At 38.7% G+C, this 10,900-nt stretch overlaps 1 long non-coding RNA gene across 1 annotated transcript; it reads left to right on the forward strand.

Annotated features, from left to right (window-relative positions):
- Positions 1-1,633: 1,633 nt before the first annotated feature.
- LOC307003871 lies at positions 1,634-10,436 on the forward strand. The gene is made up of 4 exons (XR_013798857.1): positions 1,634-1,935; positions 8,944-9,026; positions 9,225-9,314; positions 10,173-10,436. It is a non-coding gene; the product is annotated as an uncharacterized lncRNA (long non-coding RNA).
- Positions 10,437-10,900: the final 464 nt, after the last annotated feature.

A 10,900-nucleotide genomic window follows, 5' to 3' on the forward strand; every position in this document is an offset into this window, starting at 1 on the left:
TAAAGATACAATATGTAACAATTTTGTAATAAAAGATCCAAAAATCACTTGGACAGTGTGATATATTTCCTGCAGTTATGTACTTACAATATCCCAAAAGTCTCCAAAGATTTTTTATTTCAGAGAAATTCCAATTTTAAATAATTGTCCGTCCCGGAAAAAAATGTTGCCTGTCAGTGACGCAATATCCGCTCTATCCTTGGTTTCCGCAATATCACGTGGACGAATGCGGAAGTGGTGGTTATAGCTGTTGTGTACATCATGGATCACGATTACTCTTTGGCGAGTATTGAAGTGCCAACAAAACGTAAGCGTCCATATGGGTATACACGCAGAATTTGTGACAAACGGAGGAATAAAACAAGGATAAATACAAAAAGTGAAGTGAGAGAGTGAGAAGGGGGACAAAATCAGTAAAGTTCCTCTAGCTGGGACACGAACTCGGGTCTCCCACATTATATGATGGCACACTAGCCCACGACACTATCGTGATGCGATATATCAACATTATAAATTATACAAAATTGTCGGCCGCGTCCCCGCACCCACGTATGTAATAGCCTATTATGATTTCCGTCATTATTTTAATATATTTGTGTACCAGGTGCAGTCATTATTTTAATATATTTGTGTACCAGGTGCAGTCATTATTTTAATATATTTGTGTACCAGGTGCAGTCCGTGACCAAGATTATGGCAGTGCAATTAAATACAATCGGATATCTGTTGTTAAAAAATATTAAGCCATTACTTGCAAATGTCCGTTCAAATTTAATATTACTACGATTGGTTTGCACACGTAAAACAACCCTTCATTAAACATCCTAAAACTACGCAGCATTAACCTAACAAATCATTTGACAGATAACTGTCATAATAATATAGCATAACATTTCGCGTTCCATGTAGTTAATTCATTATCATGACATAAAATTTCCCGGTCAGACGTACAGGCAGGGCCGGATTAACGCAAAGGCAAACTAGGCACGTGCCTAGGGCCCGATTAGCGGGATGGGGCCCAGACAGAGGGACAAAAAAAAAAAATTATAATAATAAATAAATGTACAAATGTCCTATCTACAATTTATTTCAATATTTATTAATTAACTAAAAATAGTGACGATGTTTATCTTAACCATAGACTGTTACATTACGTCACATTAACGCCAGCCCATGACTGCATATATATATATATATATATATATATATATATATATATATATATATATATATATATATAGAGGCGCCGGCTCGTCAGGCGCCAGCCAGTTAAGTCCGAGCTGACATCAGCGGCGGTCAGAGGTCAGAGTGGGACAACAAAGCTAGCAGGCAGGTGTGTTTTGAGTAGGCTAACATTCAAGATGCTTTCGGGTGCGGCAAAACGTAAAAAGAAAAAAAATGAAGAGGAACAAAAGAAGAGACAGCGGGGGGCTTTACTCATCCTCTAAAGTTTGTCTTTTAGAGATGAAAAGTTATCCTCTGTTTTCAGGCAGGGAAGAATAGCATTACGTGCTAATATTTTGTTACCCTCTACGTTTGCTAGAGACGATTCATTTTATAATATTATCCTCTGTTCAGGCAGGGAAGATTAGCATAAATTGCTACACTGAAAAAAGGTTTTCAAGCAGCAACTCATCCAATTAATAAATTCTTTCAATTCAGTTTACCATTATTTGTTTTATTTTTCAAGTAATATTTTTTTAGTTTAAAACATTGATAAATATAAATATTTTTAATTAAGAACTCAACTAAGAAAAATTTGTTTCGACGAATGTACAATTTCAAGGTTACACACAGACCAGCGCGCATGGGCATTAGACACAATCTCGAGTAACCACCAGACCGCTCTTTGTCGTCTTCGTCTGTTACCCGGCCTCCGTGTATCACTACTTTCCTGTTCCAGAGAGAATCAAGCTGCAACGCGGAAAAACTGTGGTAAGTGAAACAAACAAACATTTAAATGTGCTGCTGTATTTAGTAACGTTAGCCTGTTGATTTTATGGCAGATAAATTTATATCAGAGCGCTCTACTGACTTTCTTTGATATAACGTTACGTCAGTTTGGAAATGTTAACTTGTTAACGTTAGCTAACGTAGTTTAACCTAGGTAACGTTAACGTTATGTCGACGTTAATCAATTCCTGTCCGATTGCAAAAGGGAACATAAGTTAAAAAATATCCGTGGCTTATTTAGATTTTACAAGGGTAATTCACGGTTACGTACGCATTGGACGTAAGTTAAGTTATATCGAGTCAGTGTAATAAGAATAACGATAAAACTGTACAACCTGATCAACAACTAACTTTTAGTGAAGGAGCTAAGTTAACGACACATGAATTTACATGTAAAGGGACTGGCTTAATGGTAACATTAGCTAATGCAGTTGTGACAATGGTCATTTAATTATGGCTAATAAGTATTGCTGCAATAAGTTAATTGGCGCCAATTGGCGATGTCGGTTGGTTTTCAAAAAAACAAAATACTAGCCAGAGGACCTTCAGTTGACAATGAATATAAATGCTTAATGTTTTAACGTTGTCTGTTAATGTAGACGGCTTGTACTTAAGTGTCAAAAAACTAACGTTAGGTTAAGCTGAGATGAAAATATACGCCCCATGCCTGCAGTATGGCGCTGGGAGACACGTCTAATGGCGGACTATAGGCCCTATGCACAGCTTCACTACTTCCTGAACTTAAGCAGGGACCTTTGTTTCCTGTCTGCCAGGATTGGCCAAACTGATTAATCCAGGTGTGTCTGATTATTGTTGTTGGTCAGACACACCTGGATTAATCAGTTTGGCCAATCCTGGCACACAGGAAACAAAGGTCCCTGCTTAAGTTCAGGAAGTAGTGAAGCTGTGCATAGGGCCTATTAGCTAACTGTTACCTAAAATGTTCAGCACAAGCCATGAGACTGGAGGGTAACGTTAGCAGCTAGAGGCTAATACGAGCTGAATGGATGTGAAAGGTCCGCTTTGATCTGAGCATCTCAAAATGATAAAGATGATGCACACAGCTCTTATAATGTAATGTCAATGTTATGATGCATTACAAAACCGTTAAAATGTATTAAAATGTGTGACGATTGAAATTTGTTGAGATGATAAATTGAGATGATAAAATAGCGCTTTCTACTTTTGACTATTGCCAAGACTTTTCAATTCAATTCAATTCAAGTTTATTTGTATAGCGCTTTTCACAATACACATTGTTTCAAAGCAGCTTTACAGAAAATGCATTTCAAAAATATACATACAAAAATACAGTTAGTTAATCATGAAATTTAGGGCATAACATATCGCCGGCGTTGGGTCGTCTCTTCACAGGCGTCGAGTCGTCTCATCACAGGCGTTGGGGCATCTGAAGTCTCCATGAGAGGCTGGATACATAACTGGAGCTGACGAACTCTATTTGAGTTATCTCGGGACAGGCGTCCCGAGATAACAACAAAAAAGGCAGATGGGAAATAATTAGCGTAGCTGCTGTTCATAATATGAGTGCATTTGATCTGATTTAACTGTAGTATAAAAGGTATGAGATGCATCATGTGAATGCTTGGCTAAAGAGATGCGTCTTTAATCTAGTTTTAAACTGGTAGAGCGAGTCTGAGCCTCGGACAATATCAGGAAGGCTATTCCAGAGTTTAGGAGCTAGATGTGAAAACGCCCTCCCTCCTTTAGTGGACTTAGATATCCTAGGTACGACCAGAAGCCTCGAATTTAGTGATCTTAAAGAGCGCGATGGATTATATGGCGATAGAAGATCTCTTAAATACACAGGAGCTAAACCATTTAGGGCTTTATAGGTCAGTAACAATACTTTGTAATTGATACGGAACTTAATAGGTAACCAGTGTAGAGATGATAAAATTGGTGTTATATGATCATATTTTCTTGACCTAGTAAGAACTCTAGCGGCTGCATTTTGGACTAACTGTAGCTTGTTTATTGAGGATGCAGGACAACCAGCTAATAGAGCATTACAGTAATCTAGTCTCGAGGTCATGAATGCATGAACTAACTTTTCTGCATCAGAAACTGATAGCATGTTACGTAGCTTAGCAATGTTTCTAAGGTGGAAAAAGGCTGTTCTTGTGACATTTGAAATATGATTTTCAAAAGACAAGTTGCGGTCTAGTATAACACCCAGGTCTTTTACTGTAGAGGATAAAGTAACAGGACGTCCATCTAGATTAAGGTTGTATTGTAAGAGGTTTTGTGGGCAGTTTTTTGGACCAATCAGTAATACCTCCGTTTTATCTGAATTTAATAGAAGAAAATTACACGTCATCCAATATTTTATATCTTTAACACACTCTGTCATTTTAGATAATTTAGTGTTATCATCTGGTCTAGATGAAATATATAATTGAGTGTCATCAGCATAACAGTGGAAACTTATTCCATGTTTTCTTATAATATTACCAAGTGGCAGCATATAAATTGAGAATAGCAGGGGGCCTAATACAGATCCTTGCGGCACTCCATAATTTACTGACGTTATCTTTGATTTTTCCCCATTTAAATGGACAAAATGGTAACGGTCTGATAGGTACGATCTAAACCAGCTTAATGCCTGTCCCTGAACACCAGTGTAATTTTGAAGTCGATCTAAGAGTATTTTATGATCTATAGTGTCAAACGCAGCGCTAAGATCGAGTAAAACTAGTATTGAGATACAGCCTTGGTCAGAAGCTAAAAGTAAATCATTTGTAATTTTAACCAGCGCAGTTTCTGTGCTATGATGTGGCCTGAATCCAGACTGAAACTTTTCATAGATATCGTTTTCTTGCAAGAAAGAGCACAATTGAGCGGACACAACTTTTTCAAGTATTTTAGACATAAATGGAAGATTTGAAATGGGTCTGTAATTTGCTAGGTTATTTGGATCTAATTGTGGTTTCTTAATAAGAGGTTTTATAACTGCTAGCTTGAATGTTTTTGGAACATGTCCTAAAGATAAAGACGAGTTAATAATATTGAGAAGAGGCTCTTCCACTACAGGTAACACTTCTTTCAGTAGTTTAGTGGGTATTGGATCTAATAAACATGTTGTTGGTTTAGATGCAGTGATAAGTTTATTTAGCTCTTCCTGTCCTATAGTTGTAAAGCGCTGTAGTTGTTCTTGAGGGGCGATAATTGAGGCTGAATCATAAGACGCTGTCAAAGATTGTACATTTACAATTGTGTTTCTGATGCTTTCTATTTTCTCAGTGAAGAAATTCATGAAATCATTACTATTAAAATGTAACGGAATATTTTGTTCAGGTGATGTCTGTTTATTTGTTAATCTAGCCACAGTGTTAAATAAAAACCTTGGATTGTTTTGGTTATTTTCTATTAGTTTGCGGAGATGCTCAGCCCTGGCTGCTTTTAGAGCCTTTTTATAACGTGACATACTGTCTTTCCACGCGATTCTAAAGACCTCTAAATTAGTTTGTTTCCATTTGCGCTCTAAGTTACGAGTTTCTCTCTTGATAACATGCGTAGCACTGTTGTACCATGGTGCTTTAGTTTTCTCTCTAACCTTTTTTAGTCTAATTGGTGCAACAGTTTCTAATGTACTAGAGAAAATGTTGCTCATACTGCTAGTCATTTCCTCTAGCTCATCTGTTTGTTTGGGTTCACTGAGGAGCGGAGATAGATCAGGTAAGCTATTCAAGAATCTATCTATAGTGGTTGGAAGGATTGTTCTGCCTGGTCGATAACGTGGCGCAACATGACACATTTCAGCCGTACGTAGTATGCAAGTTACCATGTAATGATCAGTGACATCATCACTTTGCGGTATAATATCTATATTGGTTGGATCGGTTCCATATGATATAATTAAATCTAGAGTATGATTAAGACGATGAGTGGGACCACTAACGTTTTGCTTGACCCCAAAGGAGTTTAATAAATCTGTAAACGCAGCTCCTAACGCATCATTTGTGTTATCAACGTGTATGTTGAAATCTCCAACAATTATTGCCTTATCGACATTGACCAATAGATCTGAGAGAAAATCTGCAAACTCTTTTAGGAAATCAGCGTAAGGCCCTGGCGGTCTATATACGGTAGCCAAGGCTAGAGATAATAGGGATTTCTTTCTTACATCTAGGAGCGTAACATTTAGAACAAGTACTTCAAACGAATTAAACCTGTGACCTGTTTTCTGAGTAACATTAAGAATATCTCTATAGATTGTTGCAACACCGCCGCCACGACCAATCAGACGGGGCTCATGCTTATAACCGTATCCTGGTGGAGTGGACTCATTAAGACCGAAATAATCATTTGGTTTAAGCCAGGTTTCAGTAAGGCAGAGTACATCGAAGCTATTATCAGTGACCATTTCATTTACAATAACCGCCTTAGGTGTAAGCGATCTAATGTTTAGAAGACCTAGCTTTAGAAATTGTTTTTGTTCACTAATATTGAGATTTTCTGGTTTAATCACAATTAGATTTTTCTTAGATCCTACAGTAGATTTATTGTTTGGCCTCACTAAACGAGGAATAGACACTGTTTCTATATAGTGTTCTACACTGGTACTTATATCAATTAATTTGGGACAGCAAAGAATGTGATTTGGACTTTGACTTACTAGTCATATGGTGTGTAACGTCTTGGAGATGTTGTCCGACAGAACAGCCGCTCCGATTCTGCTGGGGTGCAGGCCATCAGCACGGTAGAGCCTAGGTCGCTCCCAAAACAGATTCCAATTATTTACAAAGAGCAGTCTCTGTTCATTACACCATGACATCAACCATTCATTTAGTGCAAACAATCTACTGAACCTTTCTTGTCCTTGTCGGTACGTGGGAAGCGGTCCAGACACGACGATCTTTGCTTCAGGCGATGTTCTGCGTACCGTCTCGATCAGGCTCCTGTAGTCCCTCTTCAGAACCTCCGTCTGCCGCAGCCTGATGTCGTTCACCCCCACGTGCAGCACGACAGCTCCGACGCGCTCGTCACCGTTCAGGATCTCGGGGACCTGCGCAGCGACATCGAGAACACGAGCACCAGGAAAGCAGTGAGTGCGCACCATACCTTTACCTGAGGTAGCGCGGACATGCCGGACCATGGAACTGCCGATGATCACAGCGTCGTCGCGTTCCGTCTCGCGAAGAGGGGAGAAGCGGTTCCGGGTGGAGATCTCGAAGACCGGGAGGGGCGGAGAGGTCCTTGCTCTGGTCCTGGCTCGTGTCTTCCGCTGTGGCATCATCCAGGGTCCATGGTGCTGTGTCGGTGTCGGGGTAAACGAAACCAGGGGTGCTCGGGTCCTGTGCAGAGAAATACACGGAGTAGAGGAGACCGGAGTCGAAAAGTTACTAACCACTGACTTGTGAGCATCGGCGCGTGATGCTTCAAGCGCTGATCGTCGGTCTCGCAGCTCGGCCTGCCTCCCCAGCAGATCACGGATCTGCTTCTCCACGGACTCCAGCTCCAACCGCACCGAATGCAGCTCAAACGTGTCCTCACCTGCACTCAGAGGTAGACACACATACGATGTATTCGCCATTATGACAGATGAACAATAAATTAGCAGTGATGCTACCAATATCACTACTAATTTAGGACTGAAATCATGGATAGAACCCGTATCCTTCCAGTGATTCGAGTGTAAATAAGACGGTCGATAGGAGAGACCACGCGTGCAAATGCTAGCGGGCTAACTTAACGTTAGAGATAGTAACGGAAGATCGGAAAGTTGGATATAACTAGCGATATCAAAGCAATCCGATTGTTTTTATTTTTTATTTATTTTTTATAGAGAGTAGTATCGGAGATATGTTCACACGCTCGCAAACTAACGTTAACAGTTAAGCGATTCGAAACACAAACACAAAAACAAGCGATTTGAAACACGAACTCCAAACACAACCAAAGCGGTTCGACCACAGACACAAACTTCAAACACAAACAAGCGAATTCGAAGCACAAACACAAACTTCAAACACAGACAAGCGATTTGAAACACAAACTCCAAACACAACCAAAGCGGTTCGACCACAGACCCAAACTTCAAACACAAACAAGCGAATTCGAAGCACAAACACAAATTTCAAACACAGACAAGCGATTTAAACACAAACTCCAAACACAACCAAAGCAGTTCGACCACAGACACAAACTTCAAACACAAACAAGCGAATTCGAAGCACAAACACAACTTCAAACACAGACAAGCGATTTAAACACAAACTCCAAACACAACCAAAGCAGTTCGACCACAGACACAAACTTCAAACACAAACAAGCGAATTCGAAGCACAAACACAACTTCAAACACAGACAAGCGATTTAAACACAAACTCCAAACACAACCAAAGCAGTTCGACCACAGACACAAACTTCAAACACAAACAAGCGAATTCGAAGCACAAACACAACTTCAAACACAGACAAGCGATTTAAACACAAACTCCAAACACAACCAAAGCAGTTCGACCACAGACACAAACTTCAAACACAAACAAGCGAATTCGAAGCACAAACACAACTTCAAACACAGACAAGCGATTTAAACACAAACTCCAAACACAACCAAAGCGGTTCGACCACAGACACAAACTTCAAACACAAACAAGCGATTTCGAAGCACAAACACAAACTCCAACACAAACAAGCGATTTCAGTGATTCGAGTGTAAATAAGACGGTCGATAGGCGAGGCCACGCGTGCAATGCTAGCGGGCTATCGTTAGAGATAGTAACGGAAGTTCGGAAAGTTGGATATAACTAGCGATATCAAAGCAATCCGATTGTTTTTTATAGAGAGTAGTATCGGAGATATGTTTACACGCTGGAAAAATAGAAAATGCTCGTTTATAAATGAGTGTAAAGAACAAAATCAACGATTTATGAATCAAGTCGACGGAGCTTCAAATACAAACACAGCGCTCACTCACTTTCTGTCTCGCTCTCTCTCATTCCCTTACTTCTCTCTCTTATGCAGGGTATCGGAGTTCTCAGGTGGAAACATCTCATCGGCCTCAACCTTATTATAGCTGCTGTTACGGTGGCAGAAACCCTCTAGAGGTATTTTTGCAGAGTCCAATTTTTGGATAACGTATACTGTGATAAAAATTGTTGACCATAATGTCTGGCCCTACCCTTATGCCCTCATGCGCATGTATGACCATTCATATTCCTACATAAACTAGCTCTCAATCTCACACTTAACAAACCTTGACACACTCAAATTCATGGATTTAATTTTTTACTATCTTGATGCAGGATACTGACACCGCTACAAAGAGGGAGATTGCACTTAAATGTCTCATCCTTTACATGGGAGAAGCAGTGGAGGACCTCAAAGATTTCCTGGTAAGGCAAGATTACTTTAGAGATGGGAAAATGCTTGCTATATAAGGCTGTCCACTTCCAAATTAGACATCAGACTATGTTCAGATATATGTCTGAAAACAGTCTGAAGGCTAATTTCAAATAGAGATACAATTCCTTTCCACTAAAATTAGAGTCCCATGTGCTGGTAAGTTATTCAATTCAATTTAAATTTATTTGTATAGCGCTTTTCACAATACAGTACACAAGTTATGCGACTGTTATATTTATATTTCAACATTGAATTGGAGTAAAAACATAATTTTATAATTAGTTAGAAGTTAATGCTAATTATAAAATTATGTGCAGCCTTATGTGCAGTTTGTTTGCGCATACAATTTGTTATTTGACTGTTGCGGTTATTATATCTAAAAAATAAATAGCAACTAAAGTTAGGCTAATGGTTTGGGCTCTGTTGTTAACCTTTAATATTATAGTAATGTGCAAGCAAGGGGTAACCCTTAATAGTTTACAGTAGGGGTGTGCGATATCAAGATTTGATCGTGGACAATTAAAATGTCTTCGCGATCTGCTTTTGAAGAAATATCGTAGTATCGTGCATTCTATCAGTTGCAGTTCTGGTGTCTCCGTCTCAACATACTGTACAACACGACGTATATTCACATCAAATGTTAACGCAGAGGAACGGGACACTACAGTTCATAAAAGTTCATTATTTGCATGTGGTCTTATATTCAGGCCAATACGGTATTAGCTGGCCTGAATATAAGAATATACGGTATAAGTCTGAGGGCCGTCGGACTATTAATAGGGGGAAACCCAAGCTGTATTGATTCCTTATTCATTTTTCTTTTTTCTACTTCTTAAATTATTTTCCAGGTGTCAGAGAAAGAAGAGGCTGGACAAATTCTTCAGCAAGAAACGATGGCAGTATTCATCAACAGAGATGCACAAGCTGTACCCACAAACATTGGTATCATTCTCGAGGGTCAAGAGGTTCTGAGCAACTTGCCGTCTGTCGCAAATGCTGTTGCAATTCTCCTGGGCCTTCTTTATGCGTTCAATCTGGAATATCCCAAGACATTGAAACTGACATTTGAATATATCCAGAAAGTCATCATGGAGCTGGACCCAAAAGGCATGTCGCCGCTTTTCAGGTCAATGTTTGCTAGCTCAGAAGTTAAAAATCTGACACTTGAGCACTGAAATTGTGGATGTGTGGAAGTTGTGTATAAGATAATAAATATCAATGCAATGAAAATGTATGTCTTTTTTTATTCGATTTTGGATAAGATTAAATATTAAGTACAATGTTCCTTAATGGGAAACATGTTTTATTAAATCCATATCTTTTTGTTTGTTTAAAATAAATAATTTCTATTAACTTGTATTTTTAAAAATGAGAAATAATTGTTTAATTAAATCGATATATATTGGATTAGAGAAAACAAATAATTTCTAATACATATTTCTTAAATGAGAAGTTTTGTTTTGATTTAAATCTATATATTTTTGCTTAGATCAAAAATATAATTTAAATTAATTGACTTAATTCAACAAGAAAAATATACTTTGTGCCAGGTTTTAAAAAATAGTTTTCATAGAAA

The sequence above is a fragment of the Phoxinus phoxinus genome, assembly GCF_949152265.1.
Source record: "Phoxinus phoxinus genome assembly, chromosome: 9".
Taxonomy (NCBI): Eukaryota; Metazoa; Chordata; class Actinopteri; order Cypriniformes; family Leuciscidae; genus Phoxinus; species Phoxinus phoxinus.